This window comes from Talpa europaea (genome assembly GCF_964194135.1).
Source record: "Talpa europaea genome assembly, chromosome: 7".
In the NCBI taxonomy this organism is placed as follows: Eukaryota; Metazoa; Chordata; class Mammalia; order Eulipotyphla; family Talpidae; genus Talpa; species Talpa europaea.
In genome coordinates, this window is record NC_140074.1 from 131472982 (window position 1) to 131497276 (window position 24295).

Consider the following 24295-nt stretch of genomic DNA (forward strand, 5'->3'; position numbering starts at 1 on the left):
TGCGCCTTAGCCACAGGGAATGCAAGTGTCACCAGGAGAGCAGGAGATGCACCTCCGTGATGGGAGGGTCCTGAGTCCTACTCCTCCAGGCTGGGGGAACCCCCAAAGACATCAAGGGCAGAGTCCCCCCTGTGGGCCCTCTCCACCATCGGGCTGCCTGACCCTCCACCCCAGGTCCTGGCCAGCCTGCCTCGCCTGCCTGTGCTCACGCCGTGTCGGCTGCCCGGCAGAGGGTGGCACCATCACTGTGCCTCCCCAGTCACTCTGCCCTCTGCCCTGACTCATCTCCAGCACGGATGGAGACCAGGCACTCGGGACCCCTCAACCCAACGGGTTTGGACAGAAACGCAGCCCTCCTGGCCAGTGGGACGGGAGGGGTGTTACGTAGACAAGGGGGCTGACAAAAGGGCACGAGGGATGGAGGAAAGGGTTGGAGGGGCTCCAAGCCCATCGCTGAGCACACCTGCCCTTTGGGGGTGAGCGGGATGCGAGGAGGGGCACCTGGGAACAGCCAAGACTAAAGCACCTACTAGGTTCTGGGCTGTTTCAAGGGCTTTCACACCTGCTCATTCACCCCTCAGCAACCCCAGATCAGACAGGATCAGGATCCACCTTTTAGAGTCCTTAGAAGCCCAGGTTCACACGCTGCTGGGGAGCAGTGACCCTGCAGGCCCCCCAGGGGCTGGTGCCCACGCGCCCGACTTGAGGAAGGTGGGATGGCTGCCAGGTTTGGGAGGAAAGGACAGGACACAGACCTTTGTATGCCCCTGAGCCCCTGCATTTGATACAGGGGGGAGGCAGTTTCAGAGACCACTCAACGGGGGCGTGCAGGCCTGATGCTCACATCGGCACTGCCCTGTGATGCCACAAGGCCAGCCACATGGCTGCTGAGGAGCCCCTAGGTGTCAGGCCCAGCCCCTGCACCCTCTCCCCGCCATCACTCAGTACCCCAAGGGTATGGGGTGTGCTCTGAGTCATACAGGAAGCAGCTGGCAGGGTAGGTCCTGGGGATCCTGACTTCCAGGCCCACAGTGGTGGTGGTGGGGTGGGTTCATGACCCCTTCCTGTGTGTGCTCACCCTACTACCTCCAGACACAGAGGTGTGAACAAATTCGCCTTCCTGAGTCTCAGCTCCTCCAGCAGGAGTCACAGGAGGAGGGACAGCCCCCGGGAACCCCCAGGGCCCAGCAAGAGGAGGACGGAAATTGCAGCGTATGCCTGGCCCAGGGCTGATGTTCATTTCTTTCCTGACACAGAGAGGAGGCATCCCTGCCCGGGAGGGGCTGCGTCATCCTGGCAGGCTGGTCAGCCCGATGGGGGTGGGCAGGTAGGGTCCCTCCTGCACCCCAGGCTGACCCTCTGAGGCCCTAGGCCCTGACTCCATCCTCTCAACTACAATTTACCCAGAATGGGGCACCCGCGGTCTTTGGGTAAGTTCAGCATTTGTGTCCAGACTGACAGCTCAAGAGACACCACAGTGACTTGGGTCCAAGTGAACTGGTCGGGCTGCGTGGCGCCCACTCCACTCCCCCTGTCTCAATTTCACAGATAACTTGCAACTACTTGGAGGGGTTCATTGCTACCCTTCCCTGCTATTGGTCCTGACCACAGTGGCCTGGGGGGGATATAGGGGGCCCTGCAGGCCTGGGAGAGGACTGATGGCGGCTGAGCAAGCCCAGGTGTGGACAGCAGCCCCGCCCTGCCCACTGGCTCTCCTGGCAGCCCTCTCCCGGTGACCGCTGATGTTTCAGTCTGGGATTTGCTGCTGCGCTTACGCTCTCTCCATCACTCTTAGCAACTGTCATGTGCACAGACAGCCCAAAAAATGGTCAAAAGGTGCCTCTTTCAGAGCATGTACTGGGGGGTGCCCTTCCCAATGCCCCCCCATGCCACCCTCCCAGAGGGTTTGTGCTTCTGGGGTCCCAGCCCGCTCTGGCCCACTGGAAGGAAGGAGAGGCCTGCGGGCACCATTTGCCCGGGAAGATGATTCTCCACCCGCCAGCTCCTCTCAGTTTAACAAACGGGCACATCCGCACTTCAAAGGCGCATTCATATTCTCCAGCAGCTTTCAAGAGCCCTTTGAATCGCATTTTCAAAAACCCTCTGTTAGTTCCTGTCATCACTCGTTTGTTTTAAAACAATAACATTCCCAGCCCCGCAGTGATTAAATCCCTTGGATGCGGGGCTGACTCAGAGCCAGAACAGTCAGAGGGTGGGGGGTGGGCATGTGTGCATGCACATGTCTGCTCCCAGACACCCTCCCCTCTGCAAACGGGCTGGCTGGGCAATTTGCTCCCAGGTTCGAGTTTGCCAGTTCATTCCTTGGGCTCTCCGGGGGCGCCAGCCTGGAGCCGAATGCCTTCTGCTTGGATGGGTTGATTCCAGCAGCTGCTGGAGATAATGGCTTGGGGGGAAGAGGCAATGGGGAGGGGATACCCTTTCCAGAGAACCTGTTGCGTCCCAAGGCTGGGGCATCCTTCATCTCCCTTTATCCACACAAGACAGCCCGGAGGGGCCAGGGTTCCTTTCCCCAAGACTCTGCTGTGGGATGGATGGGTCCCATAAAAGCCCCCAGCCTTTGAATGCAGGGCTGTGGCAGGCAGGGCTGGGACAGGACAGGGTGTGTGGCCAGCTGGTTTTCCTTGCAGGCCTGCTCTGGCTGGAAAGGGGGAGGTGGGTGGTTGGGGTTGGGGGTGGTTAGTGGGTGTGCAGGAGGAGGAAAGGCATGGTGGGCATGGTGCGTCTGTGTTGTGTATGTGTATGTCTTTGAGTGTGTGTATATGTGTTCACTCACCTATGTGTGTGTATGTCTGTCTGTTCAAGTGTCTCTCCTGGTGTATTTATGTGCAGGGACAGAGTTCTGTGCTATGAATGGACAGGTGGGCAACAAATCATTGACCCTGGGCAAATGACTTTATCTCTCTGCATTTCAATTTCCTTAATTGTAAATTGGGGTTACACTCATTGTGAGGCTCAAGTAAGTGAAAAAAAAAACCACGTGTTCCGTGTGTGCTATAGGAAGGTTAGTTATTATTACATTTGATCACACATGCAGAGGGACAGATCCCTGTGGAGAGACCAATAGGTCTTTACAGTCTTGGTCCTAGTGTTAGGGGAAGAGGATGTCCTGAGCTAATTCCATACAGGCTTTGTGGACGCCAACCCCACTCCAGACAAAAGCCATCAGGACATTGGGAGAGACAAATCCCATCACCACCAAAGGGAAGGTGGCTGGAACCTGAGGGTGGGGTTAAGCAGACAGGTTTGGTATAAAAATCAGACATGTGGGCCTGGGTGGGGGGAGGGGAGGGGGTCTCCTTTTGGCGCTCCGCCAGCTCTCGGCTTGCGGCCAACTCTCAGAGTGCCATTGGGTTTTCAGGTCAGCGGATCAGGCAGGACGTGTTAAAGACTTTATTTCCCTCTTTTCTCCCTGAGGTGTACATTTCCTCATTTCCCCTTCCCTTGTAAATAAACCTTTTATTAACCTTTTGTGTGTGCCTGCAGTGGAGTGTTAATAAGACCCTTTTAAGCATGCAGGTGAGGACCCACAGCCAGGCAACCTGTTTCATATCGGGGCTGCCCTGTAACACTAGGTTTGTGCAGTATACAACATGTACAACAGCACATGACAGTCCTGTTAGTCACCTTATTAGTGGGAAAGGATAGCTGAGAATGGATAATTATCTACTGTGAGAATGGATAACTGGATAGAAGAATCAACCTACAGACCTCATTTTCATATACTTTTCCTCATTTTGCAAACTCTCACATGAAGGATTTTTTTAACTAGACAATTGATTCTAAAAAAGCCAGCAGCAAACAAATAACCCACATTGTGAAAAAGAATGGTAAACAGAAGAGACTAGTTTAGATATTGAACTATATTATAAAGCTGTAATAATTAAAACAGTGTGTGCTTGCACAAATAGACTGATGAAGCAGTAGATAAGAGAGTCTAAAAATAGACCCTAATACATATGGAATTATTTAATAGAATTCCATGATGAAAGTAGAATTTCAAATCAGTGGGGGGAAATCAATTATTTAGCAAATGGTTTTGGAATAGCTAGGGAGACATGTGGGGGAAAAAAATAAAGTTGAATCTCTTCCTCACACTTTACCTCAAAATAAATGCTAGATGGATCAATGTTTTAAACATGAAAAATGAAATTTTAACAGAACTAGAAAAAAATCAGAGTGGTTTAAAAATATATAATCTTGGTGAAGCCAAGTACTTGCCAAGTACTTTCTAAGTACTATACAAACTCCAGAAAGTCATAAAACAGGGCGATACCTTCAACTAGATAAAAAGTCTGTGTGGAAAAAAAAATGCCCGTAAACAAAAAGAAGCAACAAAATGACAAACTGGAGAGGGGGGGATATTTGCAACTTTTATCATGGACAAAGAGCTCATTTTGCCGACATAAAAAATATTCCCATAAATCAACAACAAACAAGATGAACAGACCCATAGAAAAATGGGCAGAGGATATGAAGTGTTCACAGAAAAGAATTACAAATAACTCTGGAACCGCTACAAAGATGCTGAACCTCACGATAAGAGAAAGGCAAACGCAGACTCAATAAGATACCATTTTTTTTCCCTATCACTTCGCTAAGATCTGCAAGTGCGATAGCCCCGTGCTAGCCAGCCTGCGAGGCCCAGCGTGGCAGAATCTGGCAATGCTTGAAAAACTAAAACTGCGCCACCCTCTCCCAACCCACCAACTCTTCAGGGAATTTATCCTCCCAGACACTTGCGCCTGGGTGTCTGAAATGACAGCATTTCATAGCAGCGTTCTATTTTGTACCAGCCAAAGCTTGGAAATGGCCTGAATGGCTGTCAAGAGGGCCCTGGTTAAAGAAATGATTGCAATTCCAAACAATAGAACCCGGGCATGTAGGGCTCTGGAACAATCTCTGAATACTATGGTTAAGTGGGGAAAAAAGTGAGGAATGAATAGGGTGCATAATCTGCTGCCATTTGTATACAAGTTTTTCCCCCTTCAAGTGTAAAAATACATTTGCTTGCACGTGCACAGTCGTTTTCTAGGGGATTACATAAGACCGTGGGCTCCGTGGTGCTTAGGGAGAACAGGGGGCCTGGGGGCTGGGGTGGGCGAGGACTCACTTTTCACTCTAGACCTTTTTTATAACTTTCTTTTTTCATTGCTTAGGATCTTCTTATATATTTACATTTTGTTACATATTATGCTTTGTAAATTATTACAGTAACCGTGCCTTGGCATGAAAGATAACTTGCTTGAATTTCCAGAACAGTGAATTTGTACAGAAGCATTTGTCTTGGGCAATTTTTTTTTTTTTTTAAGCAAAGTAGAGGGTCTCACTAAGGCAGTGTTAAGATTTGCTGATGTTTGTTTTTTTTTTTTTAGCTTTAATTCCTGGTGGTTCTCAGCTTTAGTTCTTGAGTCTCTATTTTTTAAGACCCAAATCCAATGCTACCTTCCTCGAGTCCATGAAAGATTTCTGCTCCTTCTGAGTACGCGGGGGACTTTGTTAATATTGCCCTTATTGCACTTTTCATCTTGTAACAGGGTGGTCCCCAGGAAAGGGGGAGGTTCCCTGGGGCAGGGAACCTCCCCCTTTCCTGGGGACCACCCTGTTACAATCTGTCTGCATTATTCATGGAGTGGAGAATATTCGCTTACTTACTGCATCTTTGGGGAACTTTTATGTTGCATTATACAGGCATGGGTGAGTCATCTGTAATCAGATGTATGTGAGCACACATGTATGTGCGCCTGCAGGGCCCTCACGAGGCAGCTGTCAGCCTGCTGGTGACCGAAAGGACAGGCCCTCTGTGTGGGACTCGGGGTGGCATGGCTGGGGTCCCTGACCGCAGAGCCTGAGCCCCTGGAAGGAAGAGCAGCTTCCGTAGGAGGGAAGGACCTTGCCCTGGACTTTTCCTATCTCATTTCCTATCACAGCTGAGCCCCCTCTTTGCCTTTCCCCACAACAGCCCTCTAAAAGTCCCTATTGTCATCCTCACCGCCTCCGCTCCAGGCTAAATGGCCCCACACAGAAGCTAATCTCAACTTCAACCTCCCCCCTCCCTACAGCCCCCAGCACAAGAATGCCATCTTTCTCCCAGAGTCCCCAAGGCTCTCTCCGTCTCTCCTGGGACTTGACTTCCCAGGCAGCCCAGGCCTGGGAACCCGGCTGCTGGAAGTGCCAGCCAGTGGGTGGAGGAAATTGGGGTGAAGACCTCCACCCGCAATGCCACCCAACAGGAAGAATTCCCTCTGCCCTCCAGAGCCAGCTTCAAGGCGCTTCAACTGGGACAAGCCCCCTTCCCCGCTCAGCAGCACCCCAAGCCCCTCTTTCACAGCTCCCTTCCAGGTACGGGGCGCCTGCTGTCATGGGTAGCCGCTCTGGAATGCTGGGGTCCGGGTGGAGGCTGGGGTCCTTGCAAGCTTCTCACCCCACGTCTCCCGGTCTTGGCACCACCTCCTGGGCCCCGGATTGGCCTCCTAACCTGGGCCCCTTGCTGCAGCCGGGTAGCAGGAGCTCAGGCAGGTGGCTCCCCCCAAACACCATGTCTCCCACACGTCATTGATCTCAGACTACTCACAGAACTTTCCAGACTTGGAGCCTTAATGTCCATCGCTCAGCTAATAATCCTGATATGTCTCAAGGCCGTGCTAGTGTGGCCCTGGTTTACAGATGAGAAAATAGACGCTCGAGAATCCTCGGTCATTTGACTCAGCCATGCAGCCCTGGCGGATTCCTGACCTGTGGCTCTTTGCATCACTGTCTCTGCTTCCCTGAGCTGTCCCGGGACAGCCTGGGAGAAAGAAGATGCAGCCGGTTGGATGTGTGGCCCCGAGTCCCGTTTGAATAGGTGGACTGGGCATGCACTGGCGAGCCCGGCCCAAACTTGGCCCACCACGCTGACCACGAGGCGCCATGGCAGATAAAAAGCGTAAGATCCCGCCTAGGGGTCAGCTCGAGCCCCTCTGGAGTGGGAAGGCCCAGGGCCCACCTGTGCAGTGGGGTGGAACCACCTGGCCCGTCTGCGCATGCCTGGCTGTGGTTCACCCAGAAGAGCTGTGACACCGCCCCCTCCTGGGCCTGCCCTTAAAATAGCTCCTCCTAACTCCCTCCCTGAAGCCAGGTGATGCTCCTTTCCATGCTGGCTCCTTCCTGTGTGCACTTGTAATCAAGTCTGGCTTGGCTCAACTACACCCGGCCCGCCCCACTGAGCTCTTTCCCTAGAGGGCAAAGTACCCAGTCTCCAGGCCAGGCCTAGAATGTCTGCTCTTCCTACCCACCATAGTGGGGTGATGATTGGGGTGGTGGCCTCTCTCCGATGCAGGATTAGAAGGCCCAGGCGGAGGACAGGCCACACGTGTGGCAGCTTCTGATATCCCCAGCATCAGATCAGGCATGCTTGAGGCTTCCGGGCTGGGAATGCGTTGGGAGAAGCAGCTGGAAGGATAAAGGGGCAGCAAGTCCCAGAAGAGCTTAGGGCTACATGAGGGCTACAGAGGGATGGCCTAGTGGGGTACAGGGAGAGCAGCTTGGAAGAAAGGACCCAACAGTGCTGAAGATGAGCAGATGCAGGTATGGGGGGACAAGGAAGAAGAGGCAAGTGTCAGAGTCTCAGGAGTTCCAGGAGATTTGGGGGAAGAGAGGCTGGAGGGCGGACATCCCAGAGCTTTGCTCCAGCTGCTGCCTTTCCATGGGTCTGACTTGAGGGTCCCAGTGGGTGAAGTGAAATTGGGTTTAAATCCCAGCTCCTGTGTTGATTAAAGTCTGACCTTGAGTAGCCTGACTAATTTTATCACTAGGACCCACCGGGTGCTGGGGGCTGCCGGATGACCTTGAGCCATAAGGCAGAATCAGGAGCACAGGGCGTGGTACCAAGAGACCCTCCTCCTGCCATACAGGGCTTGGAGGGCTCAGGTTGGGAGAAGGGGGCAGAAAGTATAATGAAAGCTGCCACCCACTTCCTCATGTTGAAGCCACCAGCACGAGGTGCTTGCTGTCTCAGTGAATGTCTCACATCCGAGTCTTCCAGATTCAGCTGCCCCATGACCATTCCAAGCTGCCTCAAGAACCAGGTCTTGCCCAGGGAGAGATGCATTGTGAGGTCTTGGCAAAGGCTCAGTCTCAGGGTTTTGCAAATATCTGCATGGATCTGCCCCCCATGGCAGAGATTCTTGCTGGGGGAGCAACGAAGGGAGGAGGTCCCTAGACAGGGGGCTCAGGAGTGCAGTGCTGGGGGGAGGGACCCAGAAGAATCTGCCAGGCAGAGCCCTGCTCTAGCCCAGTGGTCCAGAGGAAACATTCAAGAGCACGCAGTGCTGGCTTATGCTAGCAGGCCCCTCTCGATGCCTGATAAAGTCATGCTCAGGGGCTCCCCAGCTGTTTCCTGTTCCCACATTCCAGGGCCAGACTTGACCTGCTTGCTCTTGTCCTACCTGGTCAGGCCAGGGCAAGCCAGCCCCCCAGCCCATCCCAACCCTTGTCCTCACTGCCTCTCCCAAATGAGAAGCTAATTGATGCCCCCGCCCCCTCTTCCCTGGCAGATGCCAGCCCAGCTCACCCTTGCTGCCTGCATGCCGAGTGCTTCATTAGCCAGGAAAGAAGGCGCTCGCCCTCCTTAATCTAATCCTGCCAGTGACCTTCAGGAACCAAGCACCTTCTGATGTTGGGGCCTGGGAGGGAACGACAATCAATTATGCCTCGGCCTGTGCAGCTGCTGCCGAATGGATTTCTCGCTCAGAAAAGCGTGTTCAAAAAGCATCTAATGGAACGGATCATCAATTTGTTTGAATACACATCTAATCTGATTAGGGGGGCCCGAGCCACCAGGGCAGCCAGCTCAACTGAGCCCCGACACGGCCCTGGGGAATCATAAGCGTGGTTGAGGGGCCCGGCCGGGGAAGGGGGTGCGTGTGTTCCAGGCCTACCACGCGGCCAGCCTGGCCCATTGTACATCCAAGCAAAGTCTCAGAGAAAAGAAGGAATTGTGTGGAGGCCACAGGCCGGGCAGGTGCTTTCTGGTTTTCTAAAGCCCCAGGAGCAGCACAGAGTTCAGGAAATGAATGAATGAATGAATAAATAAATAAATGTGAGTATATGGGGCTCCATGTGGAAGCAAGGGATGCCAATAAAGTCACTTGTGGGACGAAACTTATTGATGGCTACATTGGGTTGAATAGCACCCCCCAAATTCATGTCCTTCCTGCACGTCCAGGGTGGGACTGATTTTGGGAATAGTGCCATTATGGACACAGTCAAGATTAGTCCACTGGCGAGCAGGCGGCCCCACTAGTGTCCCTATCAGAGGCAAAGGACACAGAAACAGAAACTCATGGGAGAAGATGGAGCAGAGACGGAAGTGTTGCATGTGTAAGCTAAGAAGCACTGCTGGGAGTGCTGAAGCCAGGGAAGCATGGAGGAGTCTTCCCTTGAGTCCTCAGAGCGGGCATGGCCCTGTGACCCCTTGGCTGCAAGTCTGCAGGACTTGTCTGTTGTTTAAGTGTCTGTTGGGTAAGTGTGGTCCTGTGTTGTGCACACAAACACAAGTGCCTTATGAAGACACGAGCTCATCACTCCCTGGATGGCTGCCTGGGAGCAAACGTGGGCTCTGGGAAGTGAGGCTGGGGCCCAGGTCCTGCCTCACTGACCACAGCCAGTCCTTCTCCAGATACAAAACGCCCACTGTGCCCCAGGGCCTTTGCTTGTGCTATGCCTGTCCCGAGTGTTTCTTTCCTTTTTTGTCCAATCATAGGTGTCCAATCCCTGTTTGCTCCTGTCCTGTGTCTCTTCAAAGCTCAGATAACCTGTCCTGCCACTCTTTTCCTGACGTCCACCTCCCTGATGGCAGCTGGTGGTTCCTAGGCTAGTGAGTCACCCACTTGAAGACAGGGATGGGGTCTCCTGTCAGCCCCAGCTCAGAGCTTGGAGTGCAGGAGGACCCAGACCTGTGAACTTGGCCAGGTGACCTCCCTCTGGGAGGCTGACCAGGCTGGCGGGGTGTGCAGGGGGGTGGGGGTGGGTCTCTACATTCCCTTCCAGCACTGAATTGCCAGATCTGGGTAGTGATGTGGGCTCTGATCTTGTCGGGGCTGGAATGCAACTACTTGGTTCAAATCCCGACTCAGTTACTCACTAGCTATGGGGCCTCTCTCTGTAGCTCAGTCTCCTCAGCTGAAAAATGGAATGATAGTGATGCTTCCCTCACAGGCTTGGAAAGGGGTCAGCACCGGACCAGCGCCTGCACACGCAGCCATGCCAGGAGACCTCATTCCTCATGTTCATGCGGAGCGCCCCCTGCGAGCCCATCTCAGAGCCAGGACCTGCCCGAGCGGCGCCCGTAAATACTGCCGCGCCGTCCCCAGCCTTGCGTGCAAAAAAGATGGTTCTCATTTTCGATGGGTTTGTTTTGCAATTAACACAGGAGAAAGGAGCTCTTTCTTACATTTCAGCTGGAGGGTTCAGAGATTAAACTTATACCATTGATTAGAATGTTTTTGCCTAACGATGTTATTATCATTTCAGGGTATTCAGATTCATTTGAGCTATAAAAGCACCGATAATAAAATGTTCGCTAATTCCTCGGATTCTTTCCAAGAAGAGTTGTATTGCTTGAATGGCACCTGTTGCTCCTCAGAGACCCCCTCCACCCGCCGTGAGACCCATGCTTGGAGCAATTCTCTGGAGCCCCCTGAAGTTGAAGTGCTGTGCTAAAGCCTGGTTTTGGGGCACAGCAGCCAGGCCAGGCCAGGTTGTTTCGTGGAGCCTTGTCCTCTGGGCGCCTGCGTTCCCCCAGGTAACAGTCTTGAAGATTCCTCCTCAGTAAACTCTCCATCACGTGGAGACCATCCTCAGCCTGAGCCTGGGGACTCTGCTCATAGGGCGATATCAGCCCCCCAGAAGTCTCAGGGGGCCAAGAGCACAGACTCATGGGCCCTGACTGCCTCCACCTACCTGGGGGTGTCCACCAGCCTTGACCCATTGGATACAGGGCACAGGGGCACCTGTTCCCCAGGGCAACCCCCTTTTCCTTCTCTTCCTCATCCATGAGAAAAGCCACTTCCTAAAGGCAGCTGGTGCTTTGGGCCTGCACGAGGGAGGTGGGAATGGCAGGGGGAGGGGGTGCATCTGACTTAGCATTACTAACAAGCACTCAAGACAGAAGAGCTGGACCCCAGGGGTGCTAGGAGCTCCCTGCTGGGCCTCACCACTCCAGATGGGGACTTTCCACCCAATGTCAGGGCTGCCCCTCCTCCCCTGGCATTGGGTGGGGCAGCTCAGCCAGGAAGAGGGGAAGGAGGAGGGGGGACTTTCTGAAGGCCCAATCCACCCTGAGCTCCTGTGTTTTCTCATTCAACTTCCCCCCCACCACGGGGGGACAATTCTTCCTGCTCTTACATTTCTCTCCTCTGAAACTTAGAGGAGAGAGCAACAAGAAGTCGCTGGAGAGGCAGAGTGGGTTTCGAACCCTTGAGGCCTCTGATGGCTCCTCAAGGCAGCTGGGTGTTGGGATCCGAGCAAGGGAGCCCGCGGGGCTGGGGACCCGGAAGCCGGCCTGCGAGGCTGGCTCCACGCAGGGGCTGGGGTGGAACGCATTCATCAGGCTGGTGACCCCGCAGACCAGCGCTTGGTGGCGGGTAACAAAGACTGTGGAGCAGAAAATTGGAGTTCAATTTGCCGTCTATCCCGAGCAGCACTCAGCCCATTCCAGTCCCTGGCAGGCACCTCTGCGCTTCATCATAAATAATAACACCACGCGGCTCTATGGCCCTTTCAGCAGTTACGGGCCCCGAGCAATTTACAAGCTGGATTACACACAGAGGCTGCACAGGCCGCGGCTGCACGCCGGCCCCTCCCGCCACCGCCGCACACGCACCCGCTCTCTTCCCTGCTGACACCGGGGGGCCTCCCACCAGGAGGGACGTGGGATCGCATCCACGCCGGATGCCAGCATCAGCCCCTGCCCTGGCTGCCTTCCCTGCCTCCTTTCCTGGCACCTGTCATGAGCAGAGAGCCCAACGGCCTGGCAGAGACCAGCCTGGCTGCGCCTGGCAGGGCCACGCCCCGCTCCTGGGTTAGAAAGAGGCCTGGATCTCTGTCTCTGTGCCTCTGTCCTCATAGGAAGCCTCATTTCTTGCCTCCCTATTTTCTGGCAGAAAGGGGGGTGCAGCAGTAATTGAGGCCCTCCTACTTAACAGACTCAGAGGGGTCAGCAACTGACCCAGCTCCCCATTAGCTGTGGCTGAGATGGAGCCCAGGGCACCCATACCTGCCCCAATAAAGGGCTGGGTGGGCTGGGGGCTTCCTCTGGGCCTCCCAGGGGCTTGCAGGAGGCTTGGGGTGGAGAGTGCAGGGACTCCTCCCTCTCCCTTCAGGAGAGGAAAACTGAGACCAAATGTATGAGTGTGTGAATAGAAATACCCGATGAGGTACAGGATACACAGACACAGCTTGTGGCTGCCAGGTGGTTGGGAGCGAGGGGTGGAGGGGTGACTGCTTAATGGTATTGGGCTTCCTTTTGAGGTTGATGAAAATGCTTTGGGATTAAGCAGAGGGGGTGGCTGTGGGGATTGTGCTTGCACTAAATGCCCTGGAATTGTTACTTGAAAGTGGTTCACCTTCGATGTGTGAGTGTCATCTCAATTTTATTAAATAAGAAAAGGAAACCTGGCACAGGGCCTTTCCCTGCCCCCCTTGATTGTCTGTCCCCTTGTAAGCCCTGTCCCACCACCCCCAGCCCCATGTGGCCTTAGAAGGGTGATTGAGAAGTCCTAAGTCCTTCTTGCCCTAAGGAGTCACCTTCCTGCCCTCGAAGGCCACCCTCGCCTCTTCCCCAGCTGCTCTACCAGGCGGGCATCTGAGTCTTCTGAGCTGAGTTAACTTGCCGACAACCAGCAGCACCAGGCCTGGCCGGGGTTGGCCACACGGGTCTCCATACCAGGCCTGGAGCGCTTGTTCTACCAGGGGGAGGGGCCGTGTGAGGCCCCAGGGAACCGAGGGATGGCGGCTGGCAGCCCTGCAGCTCCCAGTGTCCCGTAAGTGGGGAGTGGTCTGGGCGGGATGCGGGTGGGCACTCTAAGCTATGAGTCTACTGCTTGTTCTCTCTGCAAGACCCAGTGTCACCAAAGGCCAAGCCAAAGTGTGACCTCTGAGCATAGACAGGGAGAGGCGGGCACAGCTCAGGGGTGGGCAGCCAGGTCACCCCATACGCTGGGGGGGAGGGGTGAGGCCCACCTACAGGCTGTGTGATCCCGTCCCAGGCTGCAGCTGCTCTGGCTCACGTGCCCTGGTGGCAGGTGGCTTTTTTGGACAGCAGCGCAGCCCACTTGTGGAGGAAGCGGGGGGGGGGAAGGGCAGAAGACAGGCAGGGCCCCCGTTCCAAGGGGCTGCTTTTGTTTTCCCCGCACAGGAGCCAGCTGGGCTCCCTGTCCTGCCCCTTGACTCTATTGCTTTGAAAGCCCAGCCAGGGCCCATCTGGTACGCGTGAAAGGCTGAAGGAAGGGGCCACGGCATCTGAACCCCACTGCTGATCCCCCGCTGGTCCTCCACCCAGGGAGGGCGTGTGGCCTCCTCTCCCAGAAGCAGCAACCTTTGCTTGATGCTGCACCCCCCAATCAGATGCAGCCCTCAGCCCTCTCTGGAAGATCCCGTGCAGCTGATACAGATGTGGGGGGCAAGCAGGAGATGTAGAGACCCAAGGAAATTCATATTAATGCGAGACAGGCTGGGTTTACCAAGAGCACCCCCCGGGTGCTGAGGTTTACATCAAAATGGGGTTCATGCTCAGGTGTGTGGGGTGAGGACGGGCGCAATTGGGTGCTCTCCACACCCCACAGGCTCCAAGTCTCTCCAGTGAGAAGCATGGGTGGAACTCAGCCACTCTTGGGCAGGGTGGGGCTGGGGTAACTGAGGCAGAGGAGTCTAAGGGAGGCCATGAGCCCAGCTTTTGGGATACCAAACCACCCGGTCTCACCTGACAGCTCATGGTCCCACTTTGCCATCTCATCATCCCTCACCACATCCCCCCAAATGCCAGCACTGAGCAAAGCACCCCACCATGAAGGCTCACACACTCCTTCAGTAGGAGTGAGTGCTTGTTCTGTGCTCACTGTACCACACCCGCCTACGTCGTCAACTCTGGCACCCCCAAACTTTGGAAGGGCCCAGGAGACTATAAGCTGTCAGGGGACACAGCAGGGTCACCTGGTTCCATGGGCAGGAGCTCAGAACTGAATTATGAATGAAGGGAAGCCGCCGTTTCCAGGGGCTCCGTGGTGAACACTAACCCCCGCCCGTCACTTTCCACTCTTGAGGTCACACCTCCACGCAGGGCCTCCGCTTGCCCTCCCTGGCCTGGAGCACGGGGCGCTGCTGGTCTGTGCAGGGCCTGAGCCCAGCTAATGGAGATGGACGACATGGTGCGGCCGGGCGGCAGGATTGGCAGGTTGGCAGGAGGCACAGCGTGATGGACAGCCCTGCACGGCCATTTCCAGTGTGTTCCCCGGAGGGAGCCTTTCTGGGAAGGAGAGCAGCACAACCCCCCACCCTGACCCCGTGCCAGTGGGCACACACCCCTTCTTTCTCTGTGGTCTCCCTACTTCCCTGGATTGAAACCCCTGCCCTGCCCTGGTGATAGGGCGGGGGGGTGGGTGGGAGGCTTGGATTTTCCTGCAGGGACACCCCTGACCAGAATGAGGACTCAGGGAGTCACACACTTACAGTCTCTCCCCTTTGGCTCTGCTGGAGAAGTGACCCCTCAGCCAGGTCCCAGGGTCTCAGGACAAGACCCTGTCCATGGTCCTGATGGCCAGGCGGCTCATACCCCGTCCCACTGCCCAGACAGGAAAACAGGTGTTCCGAGGCATGAAGTGACACAGCCCAGCTCCACATGTGGCCAGACTGGACACTGGGGTTAAACCCAGGGTGGCACCTCCCAAGTTCTCCTTCCTCTATAACCTGGAGTTAGAAAGACAGGGGAGTCCCTGGGCATTCCATCTCCACTGCACAAGAGTCAGGGCCAGGGCCAAGAGGGGCGGGACAAAAACCTGTCTGCTATGGTGGGCAGATGCAGGCCCAACCATCACACAGCACAGGGTGGTGGGGCTGTCAAGAGACTCTAGACCTGCCAAGTGGGCTCCCTCTCTGAGCCTCGAATTCCCTGCAGGTCACGGCCAGGCTCATCTCTGCCCATTTCTCCAGAGGCACAGAGGGGTCAGTGAGAGATGGTGCTGGAACAGGAGCCTGGAGGAGGTCATGTCACCAGCTGTGTAAGACCAGGACAGGCCCCTCGGGCAGCCAACCCAACAGAGGGCGGCCCTAGAGGCTGCCCTCCAGGGGCAGAGGCCAGAAGGCAGGAGCCCTGTGCTCGCCGCTGACCATGCCTGTGCCCAGGGAGCAGGAGGGCGAGCTGGAAGCTGGGGTTGGCAATAGGCAACGCCAGCTGGGGAAAGAGGGAGTTTCCGGGAAAGCTACAAGTTACTGGAAAGGACAATAAATTAATATAATAGGGCTGTTTGGCTGGTGACAAGGGATAAAACATGTGGTCCAAAAAGTCCCGTGGGGGAGTGTCAGAAGGATGAATGTGAAGGCGAGATGGAACAGGAGCAGGAGGGGAGGGAGCTGTGCAGCTCTGTGGGGGTGGTGGAGGGGCGCAGGGCCTCCTGACCTTGTCATGTCCTCTCTTGACTGCCCGTTCCCCTTCCCTGAAATCAACATGCTTGGCAGGTCCAGAGGCTTCTCTCCAGATGTCCCCCCTAGTCCTGGAACTCATGGGCTCCCCACTTCCACTGTCTCCTACATCTCCACCTGCCCATGAAGTACCCCCAGCCCCCACCCTAGACTTGCAGTGTCCTTGACTCCTGTGTCACACAGAAGGCCTCAGCTGTAGAGTATGCATTCCACCCATCCGTCATCCATCCGTCTGTCTGTCCATCCACCCCTTCAATCACTCACTTGCTCACTCACTCACTCACTCACTCACTTGTTTCCTCAAAGCTCAGGTCTCTATTTCAGCAAATTCTTTTGTATACCTGCCCTGGGCCAGAAGTGCCAGGGAGCCAGAGGACTGCCCCGGGGTAGCTCACAGGCACGAGGGGAGATGGGGGTGCCCCTTGCCAGTGGATAAACACATCATAGCGGAACCCGTGATGCATCAGGCCCCTGTGAGGCACAGCTTCCCCACTGTGAAGGGCCAGCAGGGGGGCTGTTGGCCAGTGGAGTGCTGAAGGGGGCCAGGACCCTGCCAGGCAGAGGGGCCAGCAGACCCTGACAGAGGTGCCAATGGAGCAGGGCCAGGGAGCACGAGAACCACAGGGGCCCCGGGGTGGTCAGGTTTCTCAGTGTGATTGATGGGTGGCACGGGAGGTGCAGGGTGGTGGGCTGCATGGTGGAGGAGGCCAGCAGCTGGCATAGGGCAGGACACACAGTCTCACTCCAGCTGGCTCCTCCCACATGGAGCTGCATGCCCTTGGGCAAATCACTTAGCCCCTTGAGCTGTGTCCACATTCGAGGAGGGTGAGGCGAGGGTGTGAGTTCTGGCCACATGGCGCTCTGGCAGGGGTAGTCAGGGAGGGCAACGCAGACAGCTCCCAGCACGGGGCCCAGCTCTGAATGATGAATGGGACAGTTGGGATCCCAGGGAAAAGGCAAGAAGTTCAGATGTCACCCTGGGGTGGCAGAAAGGCGTGGAGGATCTGAGTTGGGGGGTAAGTGTGTGAATGTGATTTGTGATTGTGTGTGTGAAAATATGTGGGCATGTGATGTGAGGGTGTGAGTATCAGTATATGAGTGAGTGTGTCAGGGTGAGTATATGTGTGCAGTGACGAGGAAGGCCCCATGGAGTCTATCCCCAAAGCCTCCCCCATTCCGGGTCCTCTGCCCGCCGTGCACGCTCAGATGAAGGACCGACCAAGGGCCTGGGGGTTGTCCCCCAGGTACTTTAGATGCGCCTCCCCCCAGCACACAGGACCACCCTCCACGGCCACTCCTGTCCCGCCAGCAGAGGGGCAAGCGGCGGGCTGCCCGGGTGAGGATGCACTGAGATCACGGGAGTGAGCACCCATGGGGCCGAGTGCGGGGCCAGGCCCCAGAGCCGGCCACCACCTCGCTGGGCCCCAGGTGCACCTGGAGGCAGCCTGAACTGTGTTCTCAGACAGCTCAAGCATCAGGGGGTGCACAGCCCTCACAGAGGGGACCACACCCCCTGCACGTGCCCCACTCCCCAGAAAAGTCCAGAAGAGGGTGGCAAGGGCAGGGCCCAGCAGGGCAAGCAGGGGTCTCTCCGCCCCTTCCCTGCAGTTCTGCCCCCTCCCTCAGTGGCTGAGTCCTGGTGACTGGTGCACACGCAGGCGGAGCCCTCTCTCCGGCCCCGCCGCTCCGACGGTATTTAATGCCCTCAAGGTCGAAGCTTTTATTTCTGGGTGAGCAGCGCGGGGAGAGGGAGGCCCTCCGGCCATGGCTAGTCCCGGATAACTTACGGGCCCGTCAGGACACACAGCCCCGTGGCACCCGGTGCTTGCGCGGGCGTGATGAGGTCCCTTGCCCCGCACCCCGCCTTCTCTGGGGTCCCTGATCTTCCCCGATGACGTCGGCAGCTCCTCCGGAGGCTCCCGGGATCACACTCTTCCTTCCCGCTCTCCTGCCTCTCTCGAGTCCTCCGATTCTACTTTGGCTACTTGGGCCGCCTGCAAATATCTCCTCTGGGGAACTTGCCTTTCTTTTCCGTCGTAAGGAGAAAATATTTCCCTGTCCAGAAGAGGGATGAGCGGGGAGCGAGGAGGCGGGGCAGCTGGTTGCAGAAGCTCAGAGAGCCTGCAGCGAGCAAGACGGCGGAGCTGAGGGGCAGCCGGGGAGACGGGTGGGAACGCGGGGTGGCCCCTCGGGCCTGCAGCAGCTCCCAGCCCGGAGCCTTCGGGAAGGCCCCCCCACCCGCCGTTCCTCCATTTTCTTGTTTGAACGTGGACGCAGCAACGTCCAGATGGAGAGTGGTGTGATCATTAATGAGGCCAGTGAGCTGGTCTAGGGAAGGCTTAGTGAGGGCCAGAGAGGGGGGGGGTCACCCCCCAAATTCATGTCCACCTGGAACCTTAGCAGGTGGCCTTAATTTGCAGAAATAATTAGGTAAGACTAGGTCATGCTGGCTTAGGCTGGGCCTGAAATCTGATGCCTTCTAAGGCCAGAGAAGACACAGACAGACAAGGCAGCAGGCGGGAGGGGATGGTGGCTGAGGCTGAAGAGTGCGCGGACAAGGAACAGACACTAAGGAGAGCGGGGAGCAACCAGAAGCCGAGAGAAAGGCAACAGGCAGACTCCCCGAGCCCCCAGAAGCAACCCACCAAGCTGCCATCTTGATTTTGGACTGGAGGCTCCTGAAGCTGAGAACGAATAAGTTTCCATTGTTTGAAGCCAGCAAGTCGGTGGGGATCTGCAGCAGCCACAGGAGACTAATAGAGCTGGTAATAAGGTGGTGGGAGAGGCGCTTCCTCCGCCTGGAACGTCCACCCGCCTGGTGGGTGCAGGAGCGCCTTCCCGTGGAGCTGGGGGTGGGGAGGGGGGCAGTGGGGGTGAGTGGGGGCTGGGCCCACCCTCTGACTCACGCTCCAGCTTCGAGCAAGCGTGGAGGGGAGGGCACGAGTCTTTCTGCCTTGCTCTGGCTCCCTGCTCGGCCCCTGGCTTCCCATCCTTCTGTCTGGATCTGCAGGACAGCTGCGACCCTGTCCGCAGGGACAGGGTTGTCAGCTCAGGCCGGGCCTGGGGGTGGTGGGGGGCTGGTTGGGGCCATAGGTAAAATGGCACCGGATCTGCCCGCCTTCTACTTCGTTACTCCAGCTTCCTGCAGCCTCCTCCCCACTGGATCACCAGCACCGCAGCACTCGAGCATCTTCAGAGGGAACTCCTGGCAAGTGACGGTGGGGACAACCAGCCCCCCCCCCCCCGGGGTCCCTGGCAGTTGCTGGCGACGCCCTTGTGAAAACGGAACCAGCCGTCTCTTCCGACAAGTGGTGTCAGGTCCCTCCACCCCCATGGGGGCTGCTGGACTTCTCTGGGATATCTGGCCTCACCCATCACTCCTTGCCTGAAACTCTGTACACCTGGGCCTCCCGACACCCGCAGGCTCCCGGGCAAGCTCTTGCCTCTCTCCCTTGGGTGCTGAAATGCGGAGTTTTCAGCCCTTGAGCGGCTCACGCTCACCCTCTCCCTTGGGGACAGCACGCCTCGTTCTCTGGTTTCAGCGATGGCTTGGGCGTTGGTGCCGCCAGATCCTGAACCTCATCTCCTCTTGCTCTCCTATCTGAATGAGTCAACCCTACTTTGATGGTCTCCAGGTGTGAAATACCCAAAATGAAGCTCAGGTCTCTGCAAGAGCGCAGAGTCCTCCAAGGCTCCAGCCCAGTCCTGTCGCCCGGGGCCAAGCGGTCACCACCATGGCCATCCTCGCAGGCCTCCACCTCCCATCACCGACCTGGGCAGTGCGCAGGCTGGCAGGCCGCCCTGCCGTTCACCTCCAATCTAGGTCCCTCTGTCCAGCCTACTGGTCTCCAGTCATCCACCATTAGCTTGACTACTTCATGAAAGGGATTTCTAACCATGTGCTTCCTGTTGAAATTCTTTCAATGACACCCCTGTGCGTGGAGGGAAAAACACCCCTTAAGATGGAATATAGGGCCTCCCTGGTGGCACAGGGGTTAAAGTCTCAGCGCTATCAAGCTATCACCAGACACTGCGGCCTGAGTTCGATCCCCGGCCAGGCAGCTACCCACATGGCGCAGCAGATCTCTCCTGACTCCCCGCTGCTCCCCAATGCAGTGGGTTTCAGTAGATCTGCCTGGTCTGCTCCCCACTCTGTCTCTGGTGAATCCTCTCACCCTCCACACCTCAGGACTACACCCCAGTTCTTGTACACATCAATCAATCTTAAGACAGAATACAAAGCCCTTTTTATCATCGAACCAGGCACACAGAGTGCTCTGGAAAAATGGGTAACATGGAAGAATTCAGAGTATGTGGTTTCCCACCAAAACACACAGCCTCCCCCCTGGGTCTCTGCTCTTGTCCACCCCACCTGACTCTTTCCCACCCGCCTCTCCCCGGGGGCAGTGCTGCTCCAACCCACCGCGTGGGGTGCACAGCTTAACCTCCATTGTGGCACATCTGCATGCACCTGTCTCTCTCTAGACCTGTGGTTTCTCAATCAAGGGTGGCTGCACCCCCCACAGGGGATGCTTGGCAATGTCTACGGGTATTTCTGGTTGTCACAATCAGAACGTTAGGGCTCCAGTGATACCCCACGACGCACAGGGCAGCTCTCCCTAGCAAAGAGTGACCCAGCCCCGCGTGATCATGGTGCCCAGGTGGAGAAGCCCTAGTCTGCACCTGGGGGGGCCACACCCGCCATTCCCAGCCCCCGGGCTTGTCGTGAGCCGACCACATCGTTGCCCCGCAATTTGTGTTAGCTGGGTGAGCACCGCGCGCTGCAGCCTGGCCCAGAGGGCAATCCAGCACTTCTCCAAACGGGGGCTGTCAGTCCCCCAGAACCAGAGAAGAAAGGAACAGAGAGAACCGTCCTTCCGAGAGAGCCTGCCTCCCAGGAGCCAGGGCGGATGCGACCAATTTAGCTAACAAGTTGCCAGGGCTGTGCTAACGTTGCCAGACAATGAAATTGCCCTTCCTACCCACACGCCGCCTGCCAGCTGAGGAGACAGCAAGCCTGGTAATTAGGCCTGAAACGGCCGACGCACCGGGACGGGCATTCCAAGGAACGAGGGGCTGGGCCTTTCTTGTCCCATCTGCGATGGTGACGGAGCCCTAGGTTTTGTCACTTTGCAGAGGGGCAGGAGGCAGCCCGAGGTGCCCATCCACAGCTGTCTTCTGTCCCGGGTTTCCTTCCCCACGGCGGGGGACGGATCAGTTAAGCCTTGTGGCCTCAGCACACAGTTTTCCCAGACAGACACTTAATAAAGGCGTTTAATAATGAGGAGTAGCAACATCAAAGGGCTTCTCCCCTCTCAGGCTCGGTCTCTGGTCCTCCTTGCCAAGTCCCCGGATGCCAGTCGCTGGTCTTGTTTTTGCTTTGACCGAAGCTTCCCTGCAGCCCTCGGGATGACCCCTCACCCCAGCCAGGCGCAGCAGCGTAGCAAGCCCAGTGCAGAGAAGTCCTGTGTGTCCCTGTGTTGATGGGATGTGCCAGCCACCGCCTCCCAGGTCCACAGCATCCCCAGGCCTGGAGTCCCCATCACAGGCAGGTGTGGAGCCAGGGCACGCTGGGGGCCTCCAGGGCCTACTCTTGCCCACTGGCACGGTGGCTTGGCCTGGGTTCAGAGGCAGGCTGACGAGCCTGGAGGGATGGCATCCCCGGCACAGGCCAGCCCATCTCCTGTCTGGTCACTGGGCAGCGGCCAGGTATGACTCGCCAGCAAGGGTGTAACCAGTCTGGCAAACCTCACTCCCTGGACCCAAGGCCACCCGTGGCCATGCCCAGGCTCAGAGCAACTCCACCCCATGGTCACGTTCGCGGGCGCTGCTTGCTCAAGGCTCACTGTCCAAGATGCCCGTGTTGTTGCCTGCCCCACCCAGCAGCAGATCGGCAGAGTCACAGACCTGGCCCGCAGGCACTGCCCCCTCCGCAGACCCCACGGTCCCGCTGGGGCCCCGCCACTCGCACGCACCGCAGACCGGCCTCCTCCAGCCTGGCCTCCAGGTCCTTCAAGGAAGTGCCTCTCTCTGAGACTCTGCCCCCAAAGAGGGTCATTATTGCTAATGCCTTTTCTCCCCCATCTGTTGTGATTGTTTACACTCCACTTGCTAATTAGAGACTAATTAGCTGGTGCGGAAATCCATCACTTTCCAAACACAACACGGCAGCAGGAAGAGCACAGCGACGCGGGCAACATCTGCACCTCTGCTTGCAGCCCGGGCGCCATCCTGCTCCTCCCGCTCCCTGCTGCTCCTCCTCCCGCCCACCCTCCTCCCTGCCCCTCCTCCCCACTCTTCCAGGGAGCCCCCAGAGGGCTGCGGGTGTCTGTTCTTTCTTTCAGCTCCTATTCCATTCAGCTCCCTAAGACAGCACGATGCAAGCTCGTGGAGAAGACTCAGCCGTTCCCGCTGCATGATGACGCACGTGGGAGGGTAGGAAGGCGTGAATGAGGGCCAAAGAGTAGATGCCTGGTTGGGGGGGTGGGCGTGGAACTCAGCAGCTCCCTGGCAGAGACCAAAGGCTTCTGGGGTTCAGAGGAGGGAACTCGGGCAGTTCTGAAGAGAGGCTCCAGCAAGGAAGAGACCAAAGAGATGGGGCCTCTGGAAGGCCTTGGGGGCACTGGGTGAGGGTTGCAGGGAGGGCATAGGCAGGAGAGAGAAAGATGGAGGATCAGGTTTCAAAGGGAGGGGTGGAGCCACAGGCAGAGACCTGGAGAGGGGTGGGGGAGCAGGCCAGAGTGGGGGGCGGCTGGAGGAGGGGTCAGGGAGCTGCTGGTGGGTGAGGAGGTGTGATGGCCTCTGAGAGGCAGCTCTGTGGCCCATGGGGCAGCCGGATTGGAGCCATCCATTTGCATGAAGCTGAGAACAGAGAGGGCCTGGGCCTTGGGCTCCACGCTCCATCTAGGAGAGGGACGGCCATTGCCTGGAGCTCCCTCCTTGCAGTGAGGCTGTGGGCAGCAGGGCTGAGCACCAGTTCCCTGGACACATCTGCATCCTTCAGACCCCCTGAGGATGTGTGACAGGATCTGCTGGCCAGGGTCTCGCCCACTCTGGAGGACACAGTCTGGGCTTGAGGGCCAGGGTCTCAGGCCTGACCTCGGATGAGAGATGAGCTGGGCGGCTTCAAGGAAGCCTAGGAATGCCCGCAATCAGGACAGGAAAGAGTGGGGTCTCATCTCTATGCCTCTCCCAGGGGAGCCCCTGAAAGCTGTCCACCCTAGCACCCTGGTCCCCCCAACTCCAAACCCTCGCGAGCACACGGAGACAAAGAGGGGTATGGGTTATGTGCAGGCCTGGCACTCGATGCACACGCATAACGACTGGCAGGTGTGGAGCACAGAGCCTTTCCTCCCCAGCCTCCCTGCCCGGGGTAGCACCGCCACCGTTTAACAACCCTCTCCAGGGAAATAAGAGCCCTGATCTCAGTGTCTTCCAGTTTCTGTGGTGTAAACCCTCCCAGCGTGGGCCACTGTTTCAAGGACGGCACCGACCTCGGGCCAGGAAGAGGGGTGCAAAGCCAGCCCCAGCTCCAGCTCATGGTCACCGCACGTCCTGAGCAGGAGAGGGGGGCAGAAACCTCCCGACGCCGGGTGAGATGTCGGGGCTGCCCGGGAACCTGGGTCAGGTCAGCTGAGTGCCTGCAACCAAAGCTGACCACAGGTGGCCATGGTCCACGGGTGGACTTGCCTCTGTGTGGGCATGGGAGCAGGAAGCAGGGTGAGGGCACCCAGGGGTGATGTGTGCCCTCCAGGAGCACTCAGCTACTCCCCAGGTAGGTGGTGGCTCTTCCCACCAGGTAGCCGCCAGCTCTTTCTCTCCCTTCCACACTTCCCCTGCTGCTCACTGTTCCTTGTTTGTGGGAACATCTTTTAAACTCTTATCACGTTGCAGAAGCTCTACCTGCCCCCCATTCCATAGGGTTCTCGGGCCAGAGCAGCGGGTCTAGCACTCGAGGTGGGACGGGATCCCCCGGAGGGATGAACACAGGTGCCTGGTCTTGCCCGAAGAATGTCTGACTCAGCAGGTCTGGGGGCAACTGAAGAATTTGCATTGCAGAACAAGCCCAGGCACTGCTGCTGCCTGGGGGCCACACTTTGAGAACCACTTAGAAGCCTTTAAGATGGGCACGCAGGAAGTACCATGAGGGAAGGTGAGCGGTTCAGGCTGGGGAGGACTCGGGGTGCAGAGTTCAGAGGGAATTTTCCATCCCTGGGGAGAGCCTGGGACTTGACTCCTTCCTTGCCTTCCATCCCAAACTCTCTCCATCCAGGTGGGAGACAGTCTCCAGCCCCTGCTGGTAGCAGGTTCAGCCCCCCCTTTCCTTCCTCCTCCCGCCACTCGCAAAGTCCCAGGCTGCCACTCGGGCACCTGGCAGCAGGTGCCAGTACCTGCCGAGGCAAGGGAGAGCCGCCCGGGGGGCTGCAGAGACAGGTGCGGCTGCTGCCTGTTTTCCCAAGGCATCAGGAGCCCCGGCCCCCAAACTAATGAGGGGGGTCACAGACTCATCCACGATTTCCTCTCTCCCTTCCAACCCCAGGCTCCAGGGAGTCTTTTCAAGGACAGGCTAGTGGAGAACCAGGAACACGAAGTCAGTTTCCAC

The 24295-nt window shown here is 57.1% G+C and overlaps 1 protein-coding gene across 1 annotated transcript in view; it reads right to left on the reverse strand.

Annotated features, from left to right (window-relative positions):
- The window catches only part of SDK2 (sidekick cell adhesion molecule 2), a gene marked incomplete at both ends in the record, with an annotated part of 223168 nt that overhangs the window by 122991 nt on the left and 75882 nt on the right, over positions 1-24295 (reverse strand). The gene's annotated exons all lie outside the window — the stretch shown is intronic.